The sequence below is a fragment of the Corapipo altera genome, unplaced genomic scaffold, assembly GCF_003945725.1.
Source record: "Corapipo altera isolate COAL_440 unplaced genomic scaffold, ASM394572v1 23b, whole genome shotgun sequence".
Classification (NCBI taxonomy): domain Eukaryota; kingdom Metazoa; phylum Chordata; class Aves; order Passeriformes; family Pipridae; genus Corapipo; species Corapipo altera.
In genome coordinates this window covers 10946297-10968179 of record NW_020884885.1, presented here as the reverse complement: position 1 = coordinate 10968179, position 21883 = coordinate 10946297, and the positions used below count along the sequence as shown (strand labels likewise).

At 41.5% G+C, this 21883-nt stretch overlaps 1 protein-coding gene across 4 annotated transcripts in view; it reads left to right on the top strand.

The window, feature by feature from the left end:
• Positions 1–21883, top strand: part of TSPAN18 (tetraspanin 18) — a 119542-nt gene that overhangs the window by 27130 nt on the left and 70529 nt on the right. The gene's annotated exons all lie outside the window — the stretch shown is intronic.

Below are 21883 nucleotides of genomic sequence, written 5' to 3'. Positions count from 1 at the left end.
CTCTATAGCTTTTGAGTGTGATACCTCAACCAAACTTAAAGGGCGAGGGTAACCGCTGAAGAGAGTGCTCATAGCTCCTGAACTTGCATGCCTCCTATGTGAGAACCACTGAGACTGTCTGATTCAATCAGGCTTAAAAGGTGTTGAATGAAGCAGGATCTTTCAGGCACCTGTAAAAGTCATCTTGGGGACCTTGAATTTGGTATGGCCACAGCTTCTTCTAGCCTAATGTGTGTTCAGTGTGCTTAGTGTGAATATTCTCTAAAACTTTTATTGCATAGTTTGCTGCTTCCTGCTCCATTAGACTTCAGATCACTAACTGTTGTGGTAGCTTCATGGCTGTAGTGTCCCTTTTAGCAGGAACCATAACTACTTTCATTTGCTGGATGACTTAACTGATGTTGCTCTCCTTTTTACAGAGAAACAGACTTGCAGAAAGAGAGGAAGAAAAGTAGAAAGACATAGAAAAGCTATTTAAAAGTATTTGCCTACACTGCACTAAAGAGATGCCAGAGACAGTTTAGAAAAGTGCTTCTGGAACTGGAAGTAATATAACTACATCAGGGCATCCAGTAAACAGAGCCTTAGATGTGTAGAATGGTGTGGCCACACTGCTGCTAGAATTTGATTTTGCTCCTCCATACAGTGATGCAATATCACCTTACTCAGACCTAGCCGTGGTGTATTTTATTTGGCCCTGCTGATATGCTCTATGTCCAGCAGTAGAGCTTGTGGTCTTGAAGGCCTCTTTGTATGGTTTGTGGCCTTGTGCACAGGAATTTTTTTTTATCCCTTCTCCATTACATGTGGGACTTCTTGTGGTTTTTGTTGTGGTTATGTTTTGTTTTTTCAGTTGAAGTATATTTTTGGCACCCTTTGGTCCTTTATGGGCTCTCATATTATCAGATGCCACAGCTACACATACATTAAATGTGCTTTATTATATAGATTACTATATGGTGTTCACTTCCTTTGTGAGCCATTCATATTGCAGAATCTTGTCTCCAGCTGTTCTTCTTCTGGAATGGTACTGAGGAGAGTTTTGTAATTTACTAAGCTACTTCTGCTGGCACAGCACTTCGGAGCCCTCCTTGATTGCATGCATCGCCCCCCATGTTGTGCTGTTGATGGTGAAGTTGTACATTAAGGAGCTGTTGCCTGATTTATGAAAAGTATGGTTTTGGAGGCTGGGAGCAGATTCTTATGGAGGGGCTAGTGAGCTGTAGTTCCTGCCTGCTCCCTTTCCCCGGTGTTAGCCCTGTGCAGTGCCTGTGGTACATGATACAACCATGTGTTTGTTTCTTTACCTCCCTCAGCTCATGGCTTCATCTGCCCTGTTTAATACAACCCTCCCATCTATCCCTGATGGTACTGCTTATTCAGTGCATAATAACAATTTTGAAGCCATAATTCTGAATATATGTCTAGTTGTCCCCTCATGCTGTACCTTGGACTGACCCACCAGTTTGCAGAGTGGTGAGTCACACTTACTCTTCAGCAAAATGACCAGGTAGGTCTTTGAATCCTTAAAGGTACCTGTCCCTGTCTAATCTGAGCATTCCCTGGTGAGTAGGGTCTACCTTGAAAATTTATCGAAGTACTCCATTAAACCAAACACTAGCAAAGTAAGTGGAGCAAGAGCTTATCTCAGATTACTATTATGGCTTGTGCCAACTACCACAAAAAGCTTTTCTATACTCTATTAGCAAGTGAACAGAAGGGATGTCGGGCCCAGACTGTCAGCCTGGTTTTGCCATGCTCGGGACTGTGTGATGTGACCTAGAGGCTCCTGTATTGGAGTTGATCTAAGGACAAGCCTCTCCCTTGACGCCTCCAACTGCCATGCTGCCTTTCGGTAGCAGTTGGAGATAATTGCTGGGATAATTGAGTGTTCACCGTAAACTAGTTCTACTCAGCTATAAGAATGGCCATGCATAGTGTGAACAGAGGTAATGAGTCTTGCTAAATAGTAGGTTTAAGAGAGATTATATGGAGAGATTTATCACTGAGGTCAACAACTAATCCTCATGGAAAGCATAGTATCAAATAACAGAAAATAAAAGAATAAGAAGAAAAATTTTACTTATAAACTTAGATGTTGCAAGGAGATTTGTCTCATTTTTTATAGGTCTTCAATTATCTATGATAACAATCTTTATTTGGTTGGATTAATCCTGAGAAGATCTGTGAAAACTGTGGGCAACCTTTATGTATATACACACCATTTCAGTTAAGATGGCTCCAGCTTGCAACTTGGCTGAAGAACTACAGCTGATTTCAGTGAGAGCTAAGGAAGGCATTAATCTGCTTTTGAAAGAAAACTTCAGGAGAAATTTTGTGTAAATGGGCACTTGAGTCCTACATGACACTTCCATCAGAGAAGTTGCTTCTTACCCATAAGGCATAAAAAGAGAAAGGAAATAAGTTTTTAACTAATTGCATAAATGGGAAATCACAGGGAACAGAACACTGTTCAAGTGATCTGGAGAGTCAGGATCCCTTGTATGAAGTTAAGTGTGATCACTGTGAACTTCCTGGTTACAACATGTCATGGCCTTTCCAGAGCAGAGTTTCTAGCCTTTACCTCACGCTGTATATATTTCAGTTTGGCTTGTGCTTTGGGTGTTTCTCAGATGACAAATCCTAAAGAATCCTCCTTTCTTTTGTTGAATACTAGGAAGGGGCCCAGTTTATCTCGATGCAAGAGATGGGGAGTAGCCCTGCCTGGTGGGTTAGGAAGTGCTGCTTGTTCTGTAGCTATGCACCTTCCCAGAGACAGTAGTGCCGGTAAAATGTTGCTGTGGCTCCCGAAAGCGTTCGTCCTTGCCTTGGACACAACTTCTAGGAGAATTCTTGAGTAGCAAGGAGGAAGGGAGAGAAAAGGGAAAGGACTTATGCTCTCCCAACCTTCTGAATTAGACACACTGGACTAGAAGTTCCCTGAGAACCTTTTGGTAAGGACCCTGATCAGCATATTATTGCTCTGGTTATTTTTGTGGCCTGTCTTCAGTTCACACTGCCTTTAAGATTTGTACCTGAACAAAGACTTTGGTCACTCCATTTAGTAATAAAAATTGACAACTAATTTCCTGATAGCTTTTTGCTTCATATTTGCTGCTACTTCCCATCATCAACAGCAGTAAAATGGCATGGGGTGAAAATCAGCACTAATTTGGGAGTTGAATTGCCTTTGTAATAAGCTTCTCTCTTATTCTTTGGTAAGAGCAACAGTTAATATAAATTTTTTGCTGTCACTTCTGCCTGGGCCATGTACCAGAGTCAAAGTTAATCCCTCAAAATTATGTTCCATTATAAATCTCTCTTCACAGATGAAGTGGGTGCAATTAGGCAGAGAGGTCCAGAACCATTACCACAAAAAAAAAAGGTCTGAAGGAGAAAAGCAGTCTACCTGTGCATCACAAAGTGATATAGTGCCTTGCCAGTCACCTCCAGAAAACAAAAGCTCCTTGGCCGCAGTGTTCTTGGGGCTTGTTTGGCAGTGACAATATGTTCTGAGTTAACGTTGAAGTTCCACCTTTTTGTAAGTACAAGGTATAGGATCTTAAGAGGAATTTGAAGCAATTTGTGTCAGTTCTTCCTCATTTCTATTCTTCCAAGTACACACAGAATGTTTAATGTCTCTATTCCTTCCTGAGCCCTGGGAAATCAGAAAAGATCATGAAGACCTTGGTAATAGGCTGACAAAATCCCCAGCATATTTAATTAGAGATTATTCTTTTGATGTTTGAGTTGATTTTGAGGCTTGTTTTTTAATCAGGTTACTCTTGGGTAACCCTTTGTATACAGAGCAATTTCCCTGCTTTCACGAATGTCAAAGACTCTAAAGGTTTAGATGTACTAGTGTGGTTAAATTACTTTCATTTTTGAGTTTCATATTGAATTATTTTTGGCTAGGGAAAATGAAAATACTGCTTCTACTGTAACATTCTGACTGCTCTGGGCAGGGCTGTTTGACTTCCTACACCTGATTTAGAAATCCAGCTTAAAACTGGTGCCTGCCAAAAGTTCCTACTTGTCCCTTTCTAGAAGGGGATGATGGCAGGTTTCTGGGCGTGAGGTTTGCTTTTTCAATTTCTTTTTTTTTTTTTTTTTAATCTTTTCTGGACTAAACCTTAAACATATTAAGTTAAGGTGAATTTCTATTATTAGGGAACACAAGCTTTATATATTGGAGTAAAACAGGGCTGAGGTCACCACACAGTTCTTACTATTGTCAATTATGACTTATTGCATCATTTGTCAGCTACATGTGAGAAAAGTGTAGGGAAACTAACTGAGGGTTTTGTAGATGTGACACTGAACCACAGAGTAAAATGCAGACTAGCAATGCACTGACGTCAGGCTGCCTGGATGTGACTGAGTTTTTTCTGTGAATACAAATACTGGAATAAATCACTAACTAGGTTTTAACAACTGTTGTGGTTTTGGCCTAGTTTCTGAACTTGGAGACAGACAAAGAATTGCAACACATCATCTCGTTCTCAAATGTTTGACCAACCAGCAATGGAGTCCTACATGTGCTGGAGTCTACCAAGATAGAAATCTTGACAAGCTCCAAAACAATCAATTACAGATGATAGCTGATGTTGGAATGTGGGCCATGTCAATCACAGGAATGGTTTCCTCCTGCTGCTGTACCAGAACAACTTTAGGCTGCTGTTTTGGGACGACAGAGAGAGTTCAACTACTTTCCACACCAGGCAGCTTGAGTGGTGAATAGCTATCGTACACAGAATCCATCATCTCTTATGAGGGGATGTGACTGTGAAGTAGCTGACTTCTGAAAACAGGCTTTCTGCAGATACTTTTTTCTACCAAACAACAAAGGTCTTGTTTGGGAATGCTTTTTGGCTGCAGTTCTTGTGACCCCCCTGGGAAATGCACTGTGCATTTGACTTGCACTCACCAAAGGAGAAAGTGAAAGTAACACAGCTGTAGTGATTTACTACGAAGTTTTGAGGCTAATTGCCTCATATGTTTAATTAATAACTGACACATTCTGTCCCTCAAAGAGCTTGGAGAACTTCCATCTGGACCCCTAGTGATTACAGCCTGGAAGCCATCCCTGTAATTAAGGAGCAGGCTATAGGAGGCCAGTTCCCATTATGGGCAATTATTGTGCTTGCTACTTTTCCCCTCCTTTTTTACAAAAGGACTGAGAAAATAAGGCTCAAAGACTAATCTGACATAAAACCCTGACTAAAGAGGGGCTTTGTGCTACCCCAGGGTAGAATGATGGGGTTATGTTTTAGTGCCAGCACTCTTTCTTTCAACAGGCTGTTGGGAGACAGATTTTCCGAAGAGCAAAATGTGTCTTACATCAAACTGAAGTACTTGTTGGTCAATATTAATTACCAATGCAATAAGAGGATTTTTGCAAACAACTGAGCAACTGAATATTTCTACTGTTACTTCTTTATCTCTTTCTCCCAACTTTAGACTTCCACTGGGTTTGACAGCTGCTCATCTGCAGAGACTCACGGCTAGCTCAGGAGCCCTCAGAGCAGAGGATGCTGTGTCTTTAAGCCTTCCATACAGTGCTGAAATGTTATGACAGAGCATCTCACAGGGGGATGCGGTTTCCATGGCAACCCCACACTGTAAGATAAGCAAACTGGATTATTTTTTTTTTCTGAGAGGTTCAAGAGCAAGGAAGGAATGAGGCGATCTGTCAGCGGGCAAGACTTGAAAAGAGGAAACCATGTCCATTAATCCTGTAGCCCTGGCTGCTTTGTGTTTTAATTAGCGAATGTTATTATGGTAGAGAGCATGGGCGCCTCACCCTGTTATGGGTTTTTGAGGACTTTTTTGTTTGCTTCTCTTTTTATATCTCCAATTAATAATACAAAGGGGGGGGGGGGGCAGGGAGCAGGGAAGAAGCTTTACTAGGGCATTAAATGAAGGTCTGAAATAAAAAGCCTCAGGATCTTTGTTCCAGAGCTTATATCCCAAGCCAGAGACAGGAGGTAGCTTGCCTGGTGAGAATGAATCTGCCATTCTCAAATTGAGAGTGCATCTTAAATTAATTTTTTCTGTCTTGCTGCTGATATTTAGCAAAAATGGAAATCCCCCATATCCTTGCAACCTGTATCTGTAACCATGTCAGTGTGGAGTAAAGTGGGGAAGTTGTGACTTGCTGCTGTCCTCCCCAGCCTGCCCAGAGGCATTACATGAGCCTGTATTACAGGGGTATACTGCCTTCCTCTGCCTTTGTTTCGGGATAGTTGATACCTTTGGGATCAGTATTTACCCTTACATGAGAAATCCTCTGCTTCCCAAAAGCCACCACTTGTGAGAATGCAGGGCACTGTGCATGCTAAGAGAGTCAACAATGCAAGGACAAGAAGGGGGAATGCTTCAACCCATAGTGAGAAGGCAGGCTCCCACACAAGCTGCAATGGCATCTTAGTAATCAGATAATATCCTGGTAGCAGCTACTGCACCAGCTGGTTAGGAGACTGTGCTGGTCTTGTAAATGTGCTGTGCGTAGGAGTGTATTATGGAAAATATTTTGACAACCTTTATTATTTTCAAACACTTATATGTGTCACCAGAAAATTAAAGTTAAAGTAAATGTTAACCCAACAGCAGTCTTGTCTGCATAGTTTCCATGTCCATCCTTGATGGAGTACTCCCTGCTCTTTTGCAGGGAATTAAAGCCCACTATAAATCTTCATGTGGAATGAGAAAAAGATTATTCTAATCCTTAGAGAAAGGAATACACCAAAGGCATTCACCTCTACTTTCCTATAAGCAGCAGTATCCCAGTCTATTTTACAGGGGCTGGTGCTTACAAGGAATTCTCTTAAACGTAGTTTTCCTTACTGTCCTGTCAGTGTCTTCTTTGATGCCCTTGAAGAGTTCAGCAAAACAACTTGCAGATTGGAGAGGGCCAAACAGCCTCGGAACCACTGTTCTGGATTTGAGTACTTCCTCCCTAGAATACTTTTCTCCTCTGGGTGCAATTAATGTAGCAGGAATAGCTGCTAGCAAAGGCTGAAGTCAGGGGCCAAACAAATGTTATACCTTGTGGGAATTTAGGGCTAGGGCAAGATGGTATTTAGCCCTTTGTTGAGTGAACCATCAAATGCTGTAATTGACAAAAAGCAGGGTTAGAGGTAGCCTCATTTCTTTGAAGACTGTTATCTTTTTTCCTTCTTCTGGCTACATGGACGCATTCAGCACTTTGGTGGATATCAGCTTTATTTGATGTTTTGAGCTAAGCTGCCCAGAGATGATTTTGTTGCTTGAACCAATAAAGAAACTGCTTTTGACATCTTAGATAGCTGGTACTTTACTGCCAGCAAGTGCCAACTGGACATGTGGCAGGCTGGGTTTGTGATCCTGACGGTTGGGGCAGAGTCGGCCAGCACAGCTTTCACTGTCCTCATCCCTTCTCTCAGGACCTGCTGCTGCCTGCCTCTGACCTAGCAGGAGAGCCCCTCACACATCTGGTGCCTAATGTGGACTTCTCAATTCATGCCATTCTGTGATCTTCATAATTTGCCTTGGACTGAGTGTTGTTAAACCCTTGTACATTGCTTGGGTTTATTGTCCCTCAAGGTACTGTCAGATCTGAATCCTTGCCAAATAAAATTAGTCCACCTGCTTCTTAGCTCTAAGCATCTAATCACCCAAGCCCAGCAGAGCTTTGTTTAAAGAACAGAAGTAATTGTGGTGCTGCACTAGTTCCCAGAAAGTGCTAGTGGTGTTCATGTCATCTGGTGAACTGGGGAATGAAGGAGTAACTGCGTGCTTCATTAAGCTTTTTTCTCATAGGAATCTTTCTAGGACTATCCTGTGTCTGCCCAGCCTTTTTGGTCAAAGTTGGTGCCCCTGAGTTAATGGTGGAAGGGAGCAGCTGCAGAGTATTAGGCTCTGCTCCAAGTATGATTTCCAGAAGGCCAGTGCCTCACAGCTAAAGCTAGATGTTTTAACCGACTATTTGCTGACTCATCACTTCACGTGGTTTCTTTCCCACACCATTTTTAACCCCTGCCCCTCTTCCTGGAGATAATACATTACTTGTGCATCTGAGTAGTTTATTCTTAGATAATTCTTCTAGCTGGTGCTGTTTCACACTTATTTCTTTTCCTAGTCTATCACTTTTGCCCAAGTGGTGCCCAGGAGTTGGCCTATGATCCATGTCCCTTCCAACTCAGTATATTCTATGATTCTGTAGTAGGTAAATTTCTGACCATGACTGAAATATGAAGCCTTCTAAATCAGCTAATGTGATCAATCCAAAGTTCTCCTTCCCTCACATGTTTGCCATCCAAAATTCTTTAAACAAACCCTTTAGGAAAAAATGCAGGTTGTTAGGTTCTTAAGTTTTGCTTATCTTGTGTTGGTGGTCCTGAATTGAGTCTGTGTATCCGCACAAGCTAAGGAGCATAATGCTTACTTAGGGCCTATCACAGCTGACTTGGAGGAATTTTGCTTGCTACTAGTTGCATGCTAGCTTAGCCTGGAAGTCATTTAGACTTAAAAACACAGAGTTGTGCTGCTACTAATAAAGAACTACTTCCAAGAGGCTCGTTAGTGGGGCTGCTGTCAGGCACTACCCTGGGTACACAGGGACCAAGCATGTGGAGCTTGGTTGCACCCCACAGAGTCTAGCATGAGTGGAAATGCATGGATTTCTGGGCAGAGAGATGCCTCTGAGCTCTGCTCCGATGTTCTCTGTACTGTCTGGAGTTTCCCTGGCTCATAAAAGCATTTCAAAGAAAGGGAGTGAGTGCACAGTCTTGAAGCAAAATTCTCTTTCATATATTTTGTATTTAATTTCAACACATACCATGCTGATGCATCCTATTTACATTCAGGTCTGTTTTAGGCATTCAGCATAATTCAAGAATACTGTAGCTCTGAATGCATGCAATACAAATATTTTCATACTCTTTTCTACAAAATAATCCTTGGGTCTGGAGTTTGCTAAGTTTGTGGTAGCTCCAAGGCTTTTCCTAGTGTACAGAGTTTTTTGAAATAGGAAAAATGTCTGGGAGCCATATTTATGTTCTCCAAATCCTAATAATAAAATAGGATTAATTTCTTTTAAACCTCTCCAAGCAATTTCCCCAAAAACTTCCCTGTCCAAAATAGTTTGGTGAAGCACAAATGTATCTATGCATCTATGCTCTTTAACAAAATACTGAAGAAATATTTTGGTGCTAGAACAAGCCAGGACCACAAATTAAATTAGATGAAAAAAAATAGGTTGATCTGTTTCATTACATAAATGAAAGATGCTTTGGAAAAAACCAGACAGTATTCCTTCTGAATAAAGGCTCAGCATGAAAACATGAATAGCAAGTGAGTTTATTACTGAAGCCATTTACATCAAAGCCAACTTGACTGAGAAGCTCTCTGGCCTAACCTACAGTTGTTGTCTTTGCTATCATTGAATGTCATGTGGTGGTGAGCAGCTAAGAGACCAGGATATTTTTCCCAATTTAGAGTTTTATGAATCTGATGAAAATGATTTTGGTTTCAAAACCCCCTTGATCTTTGCGTTAAGCCTTTATGACTTAAATGAACCACAGACCTCTTACAGAGTGATAGTGCAGAGCAGGGAGGCACCAGCTGGAGTAGAAAATGACCTTAGGGTCTTTGGATTGTAGGTTAGAGAAAAAGAAATGGAGCATTTCTCTAAGACAAATATTTTCTTTTGACTATTCCAGTCAATGACATTTGTAGGGGGAAAAGGCTTTCTTCAGTCAGAGTGGAGACTAAGCATACATCTCTATTGATTTCTAACTTGCATAATACCATGAAAGTCAGAAAACTTTATTTTCTGAAATTAAAAAAAAAAAAGATATTAGGAACTGATCTTGATTTCCCTGCTGCCCAAACCTGTTTAGAACCAGGGCAAAGTTTTTAGATTTAGAAAAATTCAGAGACCTTTTCTTCCCAAAGACTATTCAACTTGAATTTCTGTTTCTTTGGGAGGTGGAGTGAGGAAGGGAGCCTGCCCAGTTTCATGCACATTCATTGATTACAACACTGTAATGCTCAGCTTGGTTCTTCCAGACGTCTAAAATCATTCTAAGTAATTGGGTTAAAGTCAGCATTTATCATACTTAGTTAGCCTAGATCTAATCGTTCTTTCCAGAGTTGTTTGCTGAATTGCTTGGCATGTCTAACCATATCGGCCCTGTTAACTTCTTATACAGATTTGACAAATCTAATCTCTGTCTTTACTTCTGCAAGGAGCAAGACAGGCTTCTGTGACTTGCTGTGCAGCCAGCCAACAGGCATCCCAGACACTTTCAGAAGGATGCTTGCAGCTGTTGGAGGAGATTGGAAAGGGTTTCATATTTAATGGGCATGGAAATTAGGGTTTCTTGTCAGGACAGTTTGCTCATTTACTCATTTTTATCTGTTTTAAAAACAGAATTAGAAAGTCTGCTAAAGTTAACAGATGTCAGCAGTTAGAGATTGCTACGTCAAGCCTAAGGGCAAAGGGTATAGATGGCATTTTGGGCCTTTCACAACCCACACCATTGTGTCTTGCTTGAGATGTTTTCCTCTAAGCTTACAAAATCACTCTTGGCTCTAGTTATTTTCTGAAAGTAGGACTTAACCACTTTACAGGAAAACACTTAGTGTTGTGCCTGAGTTGCACACTGGGGACCTGATTTTTCCCTCCCTCATAAACCAGGAGTGACACCACCAAAGCAAACGGAGCCATGGGGTTGTGAAACTGAAGTCAGCAAGCGGAAAATCCAGCCAGTAGTCTGTATCATATGCTCATTTCTGGCTATCCTTTCTGTGAGAAATTTGCATGAAAAGGATGGCAGGGGAAAAAAATAGTCTCTCTGGCCTTGCATATTCCTTCCTTTGGGGATTTCAAGGAGTTTCCAGGCCCATGCTGAAGAGCTGTAGTCTGCCACAACTGGGAGAAGTTGGGTGTCTGCCTCCCCTGTGTGTTTGCATGCATAATTTTACATAATTCATGTTCTGATAATTCAAATAACAGCATAATGCTGTTATTTGCCACCCTGACTTCTGGTATGCTTGGCTCAGCTCAGTAAGTTGGAGGATTTTTTGTTACCCTCAGATGGAAAACAGACTTGTCCTCTGTGCACACTCAGTGAGGGACCTTGAGAGGGTACCTACTCTTTCACTGGGCATGATGATCAATTTGTGATTGATCTGCCACACTGGGACCTGGGGCTCCAACTTTTTGTGTGCTTCAGCCTGTTCAGAAGGGCAAGAGCCTATTTATTTATTGGTTTGTTTTTTCAAAAGGGATGTTTGCCCGGATGTGAGCATTTCCCCCAAGATCACTCGTTCACAATGGAACTCTACGTCAGAGCTGGGGCTTGAGGCCCCAGGGATGGAGCCTGGCCAGCAGCACTCGGCCTGTCCTGCCATCGCCTCTGTGAACTTGGCAGTCCAGAGACTTGTATGTGTATGCTGTCCAGAGTGCGTGTACCCAAATGTAAACCTGAAACCACAATTTGAATGAAAATGTCACATTTTTGACCTCATCTTTTAAAACCCCTAGGCCTTAAATTCAACTCTGTTTTGGGTCGGTGACTCTGCCGATGGCTGCCCTGTCTCACTCAGCTGCAACTGGGCTCAGACAGCACCCCCTGTAATTCCCCTGCAGAGGTATGCGAGGGGCAGAGGCCCAGAAGCCTCTTCTTTTGCTGCCTCAAAGAGGGTAGAAATACGGAATCCAGTGTGTACCTACCCAGCTACTGCCCATCTCCCCTTTGGGAGCTCATTGTACCTGTGGACTGGGACAGAGCTGGGCTGTGTCTCTTTTTACCTTTTAAATTGGCAAGTTCAGACTGGTGCTATGTCACATTGATGTGGCTGCCCACTTCAGTCAGCTGCCCAGAGGCTCCAAAGGACAGACTCCTCTCCAGTATTAAGAAGATGCTAATGGGGATAACATCCACTCTCCCCAGCAGCACCCATGATGCTTGTCCTAGGAGGGGAGGCACCAAACTCAACTCAGCGCTGGCTAAGCTGGCTAAGGCACAGTAGCATAAAGCTACAGGAGGGGTTAAGGAGTCTTTCAAACCCAGAGGCAACATGTGGGACAAAAGAGATGAGATAAAGGACGATGCACCCATGGAGTAAATGAGAGAGTAAAAACTTCAGGCTTTCCAGTGGACTTCATTCAGACCTATGTCTCTCCCTTTTCTTTAATCTGGACTCTCCTCCATACTAGGTATCTTAACAAAGATACCTAGAGAGTAGTAGAAAGAGTAGTAGACCAAAGAGTAGTAGAAATTTCCTTGCATTGCAGAATGTTTTCCTTTTAGTTACCCTGCTATCCCTTTCTGTTCTCAGTGAAATAAAGTCATTAGATGTCATGCCTTAGAAACTGAGGAATATGTGGGGCTTGCAGCCATGTTTGATTTAGCATAACTGTTATCTACATGTGAGTGATTCCCAGAGGATGGAAAAAAGAGCTGGAGAAAAGAGACTTTGTGTTCAGGGCAACAGGAGGTTGTTTGCATTCTGCCAGCACTATATTGATGGATGTTTGTAGCTGTGGCCTGGGCATCCAAAAATTACATCCACAAAGGACAGATCTGTTAGAACCAGGGAAGCTTTGGAGAAAATTGTAGAAACATAGTTAGCTGCTGTGGTTGCATATATGGATGAATCTCTGCTTCCTCCAGCTCCATTCAGTGGGAATAGAGGCAGGTTTCCTTTCAGTAATGTTTAGAGCAGTTCCCTGGGGGTAGATTCCTCATCTGCTTTCATTCTGGTGTCCACATTATTACAGATTTAACAGCTTGGAAAAAAACCCAGGTCTGTTTATTCCTATCTACTTTATCAGATTAAGGCTTTACCTCATCTTCATCTGTGGCCAAGAAGCATGAAGTTTTCTTTTGGCACTAGTGTGGCCAACAAAATGGAGGAAGTCACTTCAACTGCTAGTTACCATGAGAGATGACTTATCAGGTGGGTATTGACTGGATATGGGGCTGCTATACAGCATGACACTGGCTTGGCACATTAAAGTTACTACTCTGTCTATGTCAGTGCAAAATTTCTTTCCATTTACCTAATCTTATCCCAGCAAATTAAAACACATTTGTAACTAGATATACCAGGTTTGGAGTGCTTGGTGGCAGCCCTGCAGAGGGGTTCCTCTCTTTACTTATGGGAGTAATCACATTAAGACCAGCACCTCTTTACCAAGCACGAATTAGAATGCTTCGAGCTCTGCTGGCTCCTCATAAGCTGTGCTCTGTTAGCTCCAAATATTCTTTGAACACTGTCTTCTTCAAAGCTGCTTTCAAAGTAGAGCGATTTGAAAACCAGGAGAGATTACCATGGAGTGGGTTTTCTCCTCTCTCGTTTTGATTGAAAAAGTTTGAATTCAAAATGTTTTGACCAGCTTTGTTTTCATAAAAGAGTCACCAAATATAGCTGTGTTCTCTTTAATATAAGAAAGGTAAAAAGGATGCGGTGCTTTGACAGTGATCCATCTGCTGATTGCCACGTGTACAAGTGTCAGGATGAGATTGATGGCCTTAGAATATAAATCCACTGAGGCTGGAAGAGTACTTTCCTTTGCTTTTTGACAGTGCAGAGTGTGTGTATTGTCTGTGCTGAGCCAGCGGTGAATAATAATGAATGACTATAGTTAGTGTCTGAGCTAGGGAAAGCCAGGCCTCCAGCCAGCCTGGAGTTAGGAGCTCTGCTAATTATTCAGCTTGGTTAGAGCCAGCAATACACATTTTGCCTAAATGCCTTAGTCTTTTCTTCCCAATTATTTTGAGGTCTAGGAAGATACAGTCTTTTTTATGGAATTTCGGTGAAGTCAATATTTTTAAATCTAAAACCTGTATGATTAGAGCTTTAATGTTTTGGATGTTTTTGTTTGTTTTAATCTGAGAAAAACTTTTGGCTAGAAAATATCAGTTAGGCTTGTGATTGGAAAAAAAAAAGTAATCACTAAAACAAGCAAATAATCTCTCCTTTCAACTTGCTTGGTTTTGAAGGGGTTGAAGTGTGACAGGATTTTGGGTCTGTTCAAAATTTAAAAAATTAGAAAATGAAGACTTCTTGCAAAGCCTTCTTCCCTACCTAAGAAGGCCTCTGTTTTTCCCAGGCCACCTGAATCCTGCTGTTGTGCCTGTGTCTGACAACAGTGCTCATCTGGTCCATCTTGGGGGTTGCAGTGAATTTGCATCCTGTCATCTGAGGAGGCAACTAGAGTAAGGAAGTTCTAATTCCACGTCTCAGATCTCATTTTAGACTTCCTTGAAAATGTGTCTGCAGTAGTCCAGGACCTGACTGCAGTGGATGAAGGCAAAGGATTAGGGATTCTGTCTAGTCCAGCTCAAAACTGACACCACCCAATAAAAATTATTCCCTGGCTGCTTTTGCAGTCTATTTCCTACTCAAAGCAAGAATTTGTCCTTGGTGGTCACTGTCAAGTAGAGAGCTGGAAGTCTGACTTTTTATCACTGAACGGCTTTGCGTTTCATGGGTATTTGGGTTTTTGTTTATTACCAGCTGTGTTTCATTTTGGAAACAGGATTGATTCCCTGAAATACAAGGCTCCCATTTCCTTTGGAGAGGAGCAATTGGTAGCTGTACATGTGGTAGCAGGTGGTTTCTGGCAGCAAATTTTCCCTTCAGATGTTTATGATCTTGAACAGGTTCATAGCTGCTATTTGTAAAATCATCTTCTCATTAGGTCAAAGTACTTCAGAATTTCAAGACCTGCTGCCTTCTTCTCTTTTCCCTTATTTCTTTTCCTCCCCAACCACTTCCTGTTGTTTCTAGGCTGTGCTGAATGAGCCCAGTTGCTCCTGCCTGCACCTGGATGTCACACATATCATCACAAATGTCTCTCTACAGAACACCCCTGAGAAGAACAAGCTGGAGCAGAGATGTGATGGAAATGTTTTGCCAGACAACACACCTGGGTTGCTTCACTTAGGCTTGCCTGGGAGAGCAAGGTGGCTGCTTCTACTCCTTGCTTTGCTGATACCTAAAGAGAATTTCTGCTGCTTTGACTCAAAGAGGAGACTGCTGCTCTGAGGGTTTGCTGACTTGGACACAACAATGTGCTGGCACATCTGCTGGGTACTGTTTCAGGATGGAAACATATGAGAGAGAAAACACCTGCCTTTTGTTAAGTATACAAAATAATATTTAGAGCTTACTCTTCCATCTTGTACTGAAGATTTTATCAGTTTAGAGGAGTTTGGGTACCTGTTGAAGTTTGAAAATAGGATATTATGTTCTGAAGACATGCTATTTTGTTCTAAAGGCAGTGTGGATAAAGCACAGAACTTAGAAATAAATTCTTGAGAGCTGAATTTCTTATGGGAAAGGAATTATTCTCTCTTGCTCTCTTGTTTGCTGCTTCTGCTGAACAAGGAAGACAAAGTGAGACTTCACAACTAGAGTTGCAGTGTGAGGAAATGAGAAGACCCTCTTTGATCACAAATTCTCAATCAAGAAGCATTTGCCAGCAATGCCAAATGAGATTTATTTGTCAAATCTTAGGTAGAGGCCAGCAGGGCCTGGAACCAAACAAATGGAGGAGGTACCATACTATAAATTTGGATTCAACATATTCACTGTTAATATTCTTTCACCGACATAATATGAAAGTTATTAACCTGAATGCAAAAGGACCTACTGGGGAGTTAAGTGTCATGTGGAGAGGATTACTACATTTTGAAAAGAATTTGTGCTGGTGACTGTAACATAATAAATGTATTAGGTACCTCTTTAGATCTTCTGTAAGTGGTAAAGAATCATTGATCACCCAGTGATATGGGGGTTGGGGAGCTTGTTTTTGATGTTCAAGTCAGAAATGAGAGCTGAGAGTTGCTAATGAAAAGAGCACATACATTTATTATTATTATTATTATTCATTTTTCTGTCTTAAAGAGACCAAGAGGGAGTTGGTGCAGAGGGGTGAGAAATAAATCATTAGCATCTTCACATTTGCACTGCAGATTAATCTGGGGAAATGAAGCTGGTAGTTTTTAAGCCTTTTGCATATTTGACAGGTGAACTTTTTAACTTGATCCCTCCTTTTATTTCTTTTTTTCCTAACCAGAAAGTTTTCTACTTACAGATTTAAAAGGTCACAAGGTTAAGCAGAAATCAGACGCTGATTTATTGCATAAGTACCCTTAGCAGGTATTTTGGCCAGTGCTGTATGAAAGTTTGTTTAAAATTACGCTATTTTTTTTTCCTTCCACTGGAGAGATATGACTTGGGGTTTTTATATGCCTGCTCTACTTGCCTCATGCTCACTTTGCTGAACCTTACAAGGTTCTCAGTGCAAAACTGATTTTCTGTTGGTTTTTTTTTTCCAAATAAATATCCAACTTGGGAGGCTGGAGGTGTCAATTCTGGTATTATTTTATGCTGACCTCAATATTCACACTTCATTTCTCCTGCTGGTCAGTATGTAACAGGTAAATCTTACGGTTGTCAGGAGCGAATGGCAGGTCTGAGCAAGGCTGTGTTGTGCGAGGGAAAGGAAAATGATGGGTGTTGCAATACAAAATGGAGTAGGGCTCTGACTGAAGGAGCTGTGTTGAGTATTTAGAAATACATCTTTAGTGGAGATAAAAAACAGAAATCCTGACTGCTTATGAACACTAGAGATCCCCTAACACGTCTTCCAACAGCAAGTGCCTTAGCCAGAGTATCGGAGGTAATTAGTCGGTCTGCTTGCATTCCTTCTGCAGCCTCAATTAATTATGAGGGTCTCTTTAAATTCTGGATAAAATCATTCTGTAGTGGTGTTATAGGATGTTAACCAGCTGCCACCTACAGCTTCCATCGATACTTTATAAATACTGTACAAAGAACTTGAAAGCGAGGTCTCTTGCTCGCAGGCGCAAGCTCTGCTCCTGCTGATCTCTTCCTCCCTGAGCACTTGGCCTAAGAAGAGGATGACTCAATCCTGCCTGTACGGGTAGCAAATACAAATGCTATAGCAAGCTAATGCCTTGGTATGCTTCAAGGGGAAAGCCGCTGCTTTTAGTTTTTCATCCCTTATTGACTGAAATATGAACAGAGGCCGGCAGAGACATATAAGCAGATTCAGTGGGAAGAGCTGTACTGAAACACATTTTGGTGGCAATTTCTTGGATAAGGTTGACAGGGAAAGTAGGTTGGATCTTTTATTAGGCCTATTGGTACTGTTGGGGGAGGTACCCTTTTAAACATGTAAATGTGATTTCTCATATCTGAAATAGTAGCATCGGCCTTGGAAACTAAATAAATACATGTTGAGAACACTTTACCAAGTTTAGCAAAGTTATGTTAATCACTTAGACCATCTGTTGGAGAAAATCTACTTGTGAAGCTGAGATAGGTTAGGGACATGTTAGTGGGAGAAGAGATAATAAAGTTGTTTGTCTCTCTATGGCAGAGTCAAGTGAAAGATTCTGGGAATTGCTTGCTTTTCCTGGTGATATTAAAATTTCTTTTTTGAAGGAAGATGTTTCATTCTTTTTTAAAAGATAAATTTTCTGTGAGGCCCAAAAATTGTGATGTGTTGACTCAGTACTCTCACGACAGCAAAGTTCCTCCATTTAGCAGGAGGACAAGGCTGGCAGCTTCCTCATCTGAAGTCCCGCCTGAGCTGGGATAGCTCCAAGTATTCCTGGGGAAACTATGCCCAGTCTCTGCAGCTGGGGGATGAGACAGCTACACTGCAACTTTTATCCAGAGAGGAAGCAGGGTAAGAAATATAAAGAAAAGAGTTAGTCGGTCACCCCAAGAAGTGTGGCTGCTTCCTAATGGCCTGCTGCCTGGGCTTTTTAGCCTGACAGCATCTCTCCTCCTTAAACACATTGTGAAATGTTGAAAAATTGTTTGGATGTCATTATGACAGTGGTATTTGTTCAGGAGGAGGTGTCTGTTTGTTTAAATAAAGCCCCAAAGGAGGTCCTTGTTGTCCTAGGATTTCCTCTGACTGGTGACCGAAACAGAGAAGAGAGTGTCCAGGGAAGGGATATCACAGAAGCCTGGCTGAGTGCTGGCAGAAATGTGATTAATCTCGACTAGACAACCATGCCTGAACCACTTCCAAACTGTTGGACTCCACACTAAAGGCATAGTATATTTGTGATCACTCTCCTGTCTCTTTCAATTACCTTGTCTATCTCTCAATTCCAAATACATTAGTCTTGTTCAAATGCTTCCTTATACCACAACGATGTGCCAATGTAAGTTGTAAGCTGCCCTTGTTACAACATTTACTGCCAGTGAAGCTCATGTGGACCAGGAGAGGTACCATTACAGGGAAAAGCAGTATTTAGCAAAAAGTAACCATCTACTTAGGTTGCTGTCCTGCCTTTCAGGAGGTATCAAGGTAGACCTGAGAGCAAGTTCTTCATCTGGTCTTGTACCTGATCTGAAGGAAACAGTACGTGTGTTTGAGACCACTTGTAAAACATACAGGAAATGTGTCAAGTCTAATGGTTGTTAACATTTCCCTAAACGTGTAGTTCCTGGAAGGCTATGGAGACGAGATGTTGCACTGCTGAGGTGTAATAAGCAGGGATCTAAACCTTTTAGGAGGGGCAGGTGTGAGAATCCAAACGAATGAAAATACATGACCCAATGCAGAGTAACAAAACCCTCAAATTGTTTCGGACAGAAGTTTCTCCCTCTCTTCTGCTGCTCTGGTTTCTGTGAGTTAGCAGACTTGGTTTGGTCAGTGTGATTTGTGCCTCTTGGACCATCTACTGCCGTGTTAATTTCAGGTCAAGAGGAAGGAAATAAAGGCTTCTGTGTGAAACAAAGGATGTCACGTACCGACCTCTGTTGTTACAAGAGTAGAGGACCTGGTGTAAAAAGCAAATGAAACTCAAATTTGATGAGAGAAGTAGAATCATAAAATTGCTAAATCTCTGCAGCAATTTTGGCTCCTGCCATTTTATTACTGAGGTCAAGGAAAGCTAATGCTTTCCTTCAGAATAAGACCCTTCTAAAAACATGTTTCCTTTTGCTCCTGGAGTAAATCTCATCACAGTTGAATAGGGCCAGCTTTCCTTGAATTCTATAACCTACTGTTTTCCTCATGAACTGGGAGGCTTATGAAATATCCATCCAGAACTGCTGCCATGAACCTGGGGGACTGAGGCTTGTTGGTGACTGCTTGCTGCCTCTCCATGCAGTACTGTGGTAAGTCCAACAAATAGTTGACTAACTGCTGCAGAAAGGTCGCCAATCTTCTTTTTCTAACTGTCATGTCCAGCTTCAGATCCCTGTCCTGTAGCTCTTAGCTCTCGGAAAATCCGGTGCTAGGAAGGTTTGTGGGTTTTTTTTTTTTCTTCCCTAACTACACATTAGTAGCAAATCAGGTGCTTGAAATTTTTAAAGGATTAAAGAGAGCTGTGCTGTGTGTTGAATTGCAGGTTGCTGCTCTTCTGCAAATCAAGAGATTGAAATTATTATCTGATATGACCACCTGCAAGAATGAGATTGAATGAATGACATTACTACATTCAAGGGCAGATTCATTGACGTCAGATTTTACTCAAACTTGGTGAGAGTGAATCAGATTACTTAGCCATCAAGTTCCATCATCTTGCCTCCATCACTCACTAATGGCTTATACCTGGGGGAAACTAAAAATATTATCCTAGTACACCTGATTGGTTACAGAATATAATACAAGAAATAAAATGGCTTTTCAACCCCTGGTATAATTACTTATATCTCTTCATGATGAATCATAAATACTCTTTTGATATCTACATGATAATTTGTAGAAATTTTAAAATATATTTTTATGTAAGTTCTTCTATTGACAAATCGTCTACAAGAAACTTATTGACTTCTCAATTGCGTGAGTTATTTGAAACTATTCATAGATTGCTTTTTGGTTTGCTGATTGTTTACAAGCAATTCCTTTTTAGTATTCAGTGGCTCGTATTCAAGTGTTCAGCTTCCAGCTGCACAGTTCAGTTTGTATTTTGACATATAGGTCACACAATAGTATTTCTGCTCCCTGACTACATGTGTATAATTCATAGGATTTAGCTTCTTGCACGAATATTTGCATTGAATTACAAAATTCTTATTCTGCAGTCATTCTTTAACACTTGATTATCAGCAGAAACTGAAACAATCCTTTTAAATCTTATTTACAGAGTATTTCTGGAAATGCTAATACACAGTGGACATTACCATAAATGAACAAATTTGCTGTAAAGCTTCAGCTATGCACTCAGCTGCATTTTTATTATTTAACTGTGTTTGCCCACGTTCTTTCTATGATCTCAACATATTAATCTTTATAATACTTATTTTTTGGCTATGTGAAATTAAGTAATTTTATGAAAGAGTTCCCCATATGTATTGTTGAGTTATAAGCATTTCCTCTGGAAACTGCATATAGCGACCTCCTTTCTCAGACCTGGCTACAGAGTGCCTAATGTGTGTCCTTCCATCTGATTTTGCAAGATTTTTCCTGTTATATATTCCTAGAACCCTACAGTCCGGCTTAAAATCACAGTACCATGAATATAAAATCCATAGACAAATAAAAGACAACACTCTAACTGGACAAGCCAAAGCCATGAGCAATAGCAAGGCACTTTCATGAGTCTCCAGTCTTTGGTCTTTCTCCCTTGCCCTCCCCAACTGCCCCTTGCTTCATAGAGAGAAGAGAAAAAGATTGCAAGTGTGGAGACATTTCAGTCTGAGGATTGCATTGCAAAGCAGAGAGCTTGTTTGAAATTCTTGTATACATTGCTAAAATAACAATGAGAATCAGGCTTTCTTGCTGTTCAGAGATAAGGGAAAACTGCCCTTGAAGAACTGAAGTGCCCAAAATATAAAATATCATTTCTGTTTCTTAGCACGTGGACCATTTTGAAAACTCATCTTTTTTTTTCTTCACATATTCAGATAACCACAGTACGAGGCATTGTGAGTCTGGCCTCTGTATTCTCTGCTGTGTTTCCCTACACCTTTCACTGGTCTCTGGGGCTCAGGAGGGTGTTTATTACAAATGAATGTTTAATGTCTACTTTGAAAAGCTACTTGTCTGGCTTAGAATTTCTGGTTGCAGTGCTCTGGAAACAGCTGCACATGGAGAAGGGCCCTGAGGAGCATTATCTGGGCACTGAGAGATTCTCCTGCATCTGGTGTTTGTTTTTAGTGAGGGCTTTCTTGTGTTTCTGGTTGGCAGCTCATTTGGCAGAGCTGACACCGATTATTTTATTTGACCTTCCTCATTTCCAGTTAATCCCTGGTACAGGAGCCCACTGTCTTGAGTGTGAGCTGTGGGGACAGGACAGTCAAAGGAGATCCCTGACTCGCCTGGCCCTGGGTATGAGCAGGACAGTGTGGCAGCTGTTCAAAGGAGGCACTGAGAAAGACAAGCTCAAAGTGAGCCAAATGCTTCCTCCACCTGTCTTGCCCCTGAAGTGAGGTCCGAGAGGGAAAGAAGCTTCCTGTTCTAGACACATGTGCTGTAACATTGCTCTGACTGCTTTTACCTGGGATGGCAGCTAGTACCTGAACCTTAGTTTTCCTTTTCACCTGCCTTTCATTAAAATGGCAGCTGGTTTCTGTTGTAGCTAGAAGATAGAGTGGGCTGAATGCTTTAGCAGCATATATCTTAGAAGCTCTGGCAAACTCACTCTGAGGTGTACTCAGGTGAGGGCTATGCACACTTCATCTCTTGTTACTGTCTTGAGACTGGCTTACTTGTGCCTTGGAAGAGGCATTTGATCCTTTGCCTGGATGAGTTGGAACTGTGCAGGTGTTCAGAAACCTTTCAAAGGCTGTAAGGCTTGATTGTACCACCACTGTTAAAGAGCAAGGTTTCACAGCCTCCTAAGGTTTCGTCCTTTCTCCCTGTTACTGGGCTCACTTTCCATGTACCAGAAAG